We start from the raw sequence: 7,747 nt of genomic DNA, 5'->3' as shown, positions 1-7,747 counted from the left end.
TCCACACTCACAAACAGTAACGCACATTGACAGATACAGAATTAATCCCACACTCACACACAGTAGCAGAGAGTGAAAGTTACAGAATTATTCCCACACTCACACACAGTATCAGACAGTGACAGATACAGAATTAATCCCACACTCACACACAGTAACACACACTTACAGAGCCAGAATTCATCCCACACTCACACACAGTAACAGACAGTGACAGATACAGAATAAATCTCACACACACACACAGTGACAGACACTGACAGATACAGATTTAATCCCCCACTCACACACAGTAACAGACACTGACAGAGACACAATTAATCTTGTACTCACTCACACTAACGGACACTGACAGATACACAATTAATACCACACTCACACACAGTAACAGGCACTGACAGATACAGAATTCATCCCACACTCACACGTAGTTACAGACGCTGACAGATACAGAATTAATCCCACACTCACACACAGTAACAGTCACTGAGAGATACAGAATTAGTGCCACACTCACTCACAGTAAAAGACACTGACAGATACACAATTAATCCCACACTCACACACAGTAACAGACACTGACAGATACAGAATTAATCCCACACTCACACACAGTAACAGACAGTAACAGTTACAGAATTATTCCCACACTCACACACACTATCAGACAGTGACAGATACAGAATTAATCCCACACTCAAACACAGTAACAGACAGTGACAGATACAGAATTATTCCCACGCTCACACACAGTAACAGACACTGACAGATACAGAAATAATCCCACGCTCACAGACAGGAACAGACACTGACAGATACACAACTAATCCCACACTCACACACAGTAACAGACACTGACAGATACATAATTAATCCCACACTCACACACAGTAACAGACACTGACAGATACAGAATTAAGCCCACACTTCCACCGAGTAACAGACACTGACACATACAGAATTAATTCCACACTCACACACAGTAACACACATTGACAGATGCAGAATTAATCCCACACTCACACACAGCAGCAGACAGTGACATTTACAGAATTATTCCCAGACTCACACACAGTATCAGGCAGTGACAGATACAGAATTAATCCCACACTCACACACAGTAACAGACACTGACAGATACAGAATTAATCCCACACTCACACACAGTAACAGACACTGACAGATACAGAATTAATCCCACACTCACACACAGTAACAGACACTGACAGATGCAGAATTAATCCCACACTCACACACAGTAACCGACACTGACAGATAGAGAACTAATCCCACACTCATACACAGTGACACACATTGACAGATTCAGAAATAATCCCACTCTCACACACAATAACTGACAGTGACAGATACAGAATTAATCCCACTCTCACACACAGTAACAGACACTGACAGATACAGAATCCATCCCACACTCACGCATAGTAAGAAACGCTGACAGAAACAGAATTCATCCCACACTCACAGACAGTAACAGACACTGACAAATACAGAATTAATCCCACACTCACACACAGTAACAGACACTGACAGATGCAGAATTAATTCCACACTCACAAACAGTAACGCACATTGACAGATACAGAATTAATCCCACACTCACACACAGTAGCAGAGAGTGAAAGTTACAGAATTATTCCCACACTCACACACAGTATCAGACAGTGACAGATACAGAATTAATCCCACACTCACACACAGTAACACACACTTACAGAGCCAGAATTCATCCCACACTCACACACAGTAACAGACAGTGACAGATACAGAATAAATCTCACACACACACACAGTGACAGACACTGACAGATACAGATTTAATCCCGCACTCACACACAGTAACAGACACTGACAGAGACACAATTAATCTTGCACTCACTCACACTAACGGACACTGACAGATACACAATTAATACCACACTCACACACAGTAACAGGCACTGACAGATACAGAATTCATCCCACACTCACACGTAGTTACAGACGCTGACAGATACAGAATTAATCCCACACTCACACACAGTAACAGTCACTGAGAGATACAGAATTAGTGCCACACTCACTCACAGTAAAATACACTGACAGATACACAATTAATCCCACACTCACACACAGTAACAGACACTGACAGATACAGAATTAATCCCACACTCACACACAGTAACAGACAGTAACAGTTACAGAATTATTCCCACACTCACACACACTATCAGACAGTGACAGATACAGAATTAATCCCACACTCAAACACAGTAACAGACAGTGACAGATACAGAATTATTCCCACACTCACACACAGTATCAGGCAGTGACAGATATAGAATTAATCACACACTCACACACAGTAACACACACTGACAGATCCAGAATTCATCCCAGCTCACTCACAGTAACAGACAGTGACAGATACAGAATAAATCTCACACACACACAAAGTGACAGACAAAGACAGATACTGATTTAGTCCCACACTCACACACAGTAACAGACACTGACAGAGACACAATTAATCCCGCACTCACACACACTGACGGACACTGACAGGTACAGAATTAATCCCACACTCACACGCAGTAACAGACACTGACAGATACATAATTAATCCCACACTCACACACAGTAACAGACGGTGACAGTTACAGAATTATTCCCACACTCACACACAGTATCAGACAGTGACAGATACAGAATTAATCCCACACTCAAACACAGTAACAGACACTGACAGATACAGAATTAATCCCACACTCACACACAGTAACAGACACTGACAGATACAGAATTAATCCCACACTCACACACAGTAACCGACACTGGCAGATAGAGAACTAATCCCACACTCACACACAGTGACACACATTGACAGATTCAGAAATAATCCCACTCTCACACACAATAACTGACAGTGACAGATACAGAATTAATCCCACACTCACACACAGTAACGCACAATGACAGATACAGAGCTAATCCCATACTCACACACAGTAATAGACACTGACAGATACAGAATTTATACCAGACTCACACACAGTAACAGACACTGACAGATACAGAATCCATCCCACACTCACACATAGTAAGAAACGCTGACAGAAACAGAATTCATCCCACACTCACAGACAGTAACAGACACTGACAAATACAGAATTAATCCCACACTCACACACAGTAACAGACACTGACAGATGCAGAATTAATTCCACACTCACAAACAGTAACGCACATTGACAGATACAGAATTAATCCCACACTCACACACAGTAGCAGAGAGTGAAAGTTACAGAATTATTCCCACACTCACACACAGTATCAGACAGTGACAGATACAGAATTAATCCCACACTCACACACAGTAACACACACTTACAGAGCCAGAATTCATCCCACACTCACACACAGTAACAGACAGTGACAGATACAGAATAAATCTCACACACACACACAGTGACAGACACTGACAGATACAGATTTAATCCCCCACTCACACACAGTAACAGACACTGACAGAGACACAATTAATCTTGTACTCACTCACACTAACGGACACTGACAGATACACAATTAATACCACACTCACACACAGCAACAGGCACTGACAGATACAGAATTCATCCCACACTCACACGTAGTTACAGACGCTGACAGATACAGAATTAATCCCACACTCACACACAGTAACAGTCACTGAGAGATACAGAATTAGTGCCACACTCACTCACAGTAAAAGACACTGACAGATACAGAATTAATCCCACACTCACACACAGTAACAGACAGTAACAGTTACAGAATTATTCCCACACTCACACACACTATCAGACAGTGACAGATACAGAATTAATCCCACACTCAAACACAGTAACAGACAGTGACAGATACAGAATTATTCCCACGCTCACACACAGTAACAGACACTGACAGATACAGAAATAATCCCACGCTCACAGACAGGAACAGACACTGACAGATACACAACTAATCCCACACTCACACACAGTAACAGACACTGACAGATACATAATTAATCCCACACTCACACACAGTAACAGACACTGACAGATACAGAATTAAGCCCACACTTCCACCGAGTAACAGACACTGACACATACAGAATTAATTCCACACTCACACACAGTAACACACATTGACAGATGCAGAATTAATCCCACACTCACACACAGCAGCAGACAGTGACATTTACAGAATTATTCCCAGACTCACACACAGTATCAGGCAGTGACAGATACAGAATTAATCCCACACTCACACACAGTAACAGACACTGACAGATACAGAATTAATCCCACACTCACACACAGTAACAGACACTGACAGATACAGAATTAATCCCACACTCACACACAGTAACAGACACTGACAGATACAGAATTAATCCCACACTCACACACAGTAACCGACACTGACAGATAGAGAACTAATCCCACACTCATACACAGTGACACACATTGACAGATTCAGAAATAATCCCACTCTCACACACAATAACTGACAGTGACAGATACAGAATTAATCCCACTCTCACACACAGTAACAGACACTGACAGATACAGAATCCATCCCACACTCACGCATAGTAAGAAACGCTGACAGAAACAGAATTCATCCCACACTCACAGACAGTAACAGACACTGACAAATACAGAATTAATCCCACACTCACACACAGTAACAGACACTGACAGATGCAGAATTAATTCCACACTCACAAACAGTAACGCACATTGACAGATACAGAATTAATCCCACACTCACACACAGTAGCAGAGAGTGAAAGTTACAGAATTATTCCCACACTCACACACAGTATCAGACAGTGACAGATACAGAATTAATCCCACACTCACACACAGTAACACACACTTACAGAGCCAGAATTCATCCCACACTCACACACAGTAACAGACAGTGACAGATACAGAATAAATCTCACACACACACACAGTGACAGACACTGACAGATACAGATTTAATCCCGCACTCACACACAGTAACAGACACTGACAGAGACACAATTAATCTTGCACTCACTCACACTAACGGACACTGACAGATACACAATTAATACCACACTCACACACAGTAACAGGCACTGACAGATACAGAATTCATCCCACACTCACACGTAGTTACAGACGCTGACAGATGCAGAATTAATCCCACACTCACACACAGTAACAGTCACTGAGAGATACAGAATTAGTGCCACACTCACTCACAGTAAAATACACTGACAGATACACAATTAATCCCACACTCACACACAGTAACAGACACTGACAGATACAGAATTAATCCCACACTCACACACAGTAACAGACAGTAACAGTTACAGAATTATTCCCACACTCACACACACTATCAGACAGTGACAGATACAGAATTAATCCCACACTCAAACACAGTAACAGACAGTGACAGATACAGAATTATTCCCACACTCACACACAGTATCAGGCAGTGACAGATATAGAATTAATCACACACTCACACACAGTAACACACACTGACAGATCCAGAATTCATCCCAGCTCACTCACAGTAACAGACAGTGACAGATACAGAATAAATCTCACACACACACAAAGTGACAGACACAGACAGATACTGATTTAGTCCCACACTCACACACAGTAACAGACACTGACAGAGACACAATTAATCCCGCACTCACACACACTGACGGACACTGACAGGTACAGAATTAATCCCACACTCACACGCAGTAACAGACACTGACAGATACATAATTAATCCCACACTCACACACAGTAACAGACGGTGACAGTTACAGAATTATTCCCACACTCACACACAGTATCAGACAGTGACAGATACAGAATTAATCCCACACTCAAACACAGTAACAGACACTGACAGATACAGAATTAATCCCACACTCACACACAGTAACAGACACTGACAGATACAGAATTAATCCCACACTCACACACAGTAACCGACACTGGCAGATAGAGAACTAATCCCACACTCACACACAGTGACACACATTGACAGATTCAGAAATAATCCCACTCTCACACACAATAACTGACAGTGACAGATACAGAATTAATCCCACACTCACACACAGTAACGCACAATGACAGATACAGAGCTAATCCCATACTCACACACAGTAATAGACACTGACAGATACAGAATTTATACCAGACTCACACACAGTAACAGACACTGACAGATACAGAATCCATCCCACACTCACACATAGTAAGAAACGCTGACAGAAACAGAATTCATCCCATACTCACAGACAGTAACAGACACTGACAAATACAGAATTAATCCCACACTCACACACAGTAACAGACACTGACAGATGCAGAATTAATTCCACACTCACAAACAGTAACGCACATTGACAGATACAGAATTAATCCCACACTCACACACAGTAGCAGAGAGTGAAAGTTACAGAATTATTCCCACACTCACACACAGTATCAGACAGTGACAGATACAGAATTAATCCCACACTCACACACAGTAACACACACTTACAGAGCCAGAATTCATCCCACACTCACACACAGTAACAGACAGTGACAGATACAGAATAAATCTCACACACACACACAGTGACAGACACTGACAGATACAGATTTAATCCCCCACTCACACACAGTAACAGACACTGACAGAGACACAATTAATCTTGTACTCACTCACACTAACGGACACTGACAGATACACAATTAATACCACACTCACACACAGTAACAGGCACTGACAGATACAGAATTCATCCCACACTCACACGTAGTTACAGACGCTGACAGATACAGAATTAATCCCACACTCACACACAGTAACAGTCACTGAGAGATACAGAATTAGTGCCACACTCACTCACAGTAAAAGACACTGACAGATACACAATTAATCCCACACTCACACACAGTAACAGACACTGACAGATACAGAATTAATCCCACACTCACACACAGTAACAGACAGTAACAGTTACAGAATTATTCCCACACTCACACACACTATCAGACAGTGACAGATACAGAATTAATCCCACACTCAAACACAGTAACAGACAGTGACAGATACAGAATTATTCCCACGCTCACACACAGTAACAGACACTGACAGATACAGAAATAATCCCACGCTCACAGACAGGAACAGACACTGACAGATACAGAATTAATTCCACACTCACACACAGTAACACACATTGACAGATGCAGAATTAATCCCACACTCACACACAGCAGCAGACAGTGACATTTACAGAATTATTCCCAGACTCACACACAGTATCAGGCAGTGACAGATACAGAATTAATCCCACACTCACACACAGTAACAGACACTGACAGATACAGAATTAATCCCACACTCACACACAGTAACAGACACTGACAGATACAGAATTAATCCCACACTCACACACAGTAACAGACACTGACAGATACAGAATTAATCCCACACTCACACACAGTAACCGACACTGACAGATAGAGAACTAATCCCACACTCATACACAGTGACACACATTGACAGATTCAGAAATAATCCCACTCTCACACACAATAACTGACAGTGACAGATACAGAATTAATCCCACTCTCACACACAGTAACAGACACTGACAGATACAGAATCCATCCCACACTCACGCATAGTAAGAAACGCTGACAGAAACAGAATTCATCCCACACTCACAGACAGTAAC

The sequence above is a fragment of the Heterodontus francisci genome, chromosome 21, assembly GCF_036365525.1.
Source record: "Heterodontus francisci isolate sHetFra1 chromosome 21, sHetFra1.hap1, whole genome shotgun sequence".
In the NCBI taxonomy this organism is placed as follows: Eukaryota; Metazoa; Chordata; class Chondrichthyes; order Heterodontiformes; family Heterodontidae; genus Heterodontus; species Heterodontus francisci.
Note: the sequence above shows the minus strand (reverse complement) of the source record.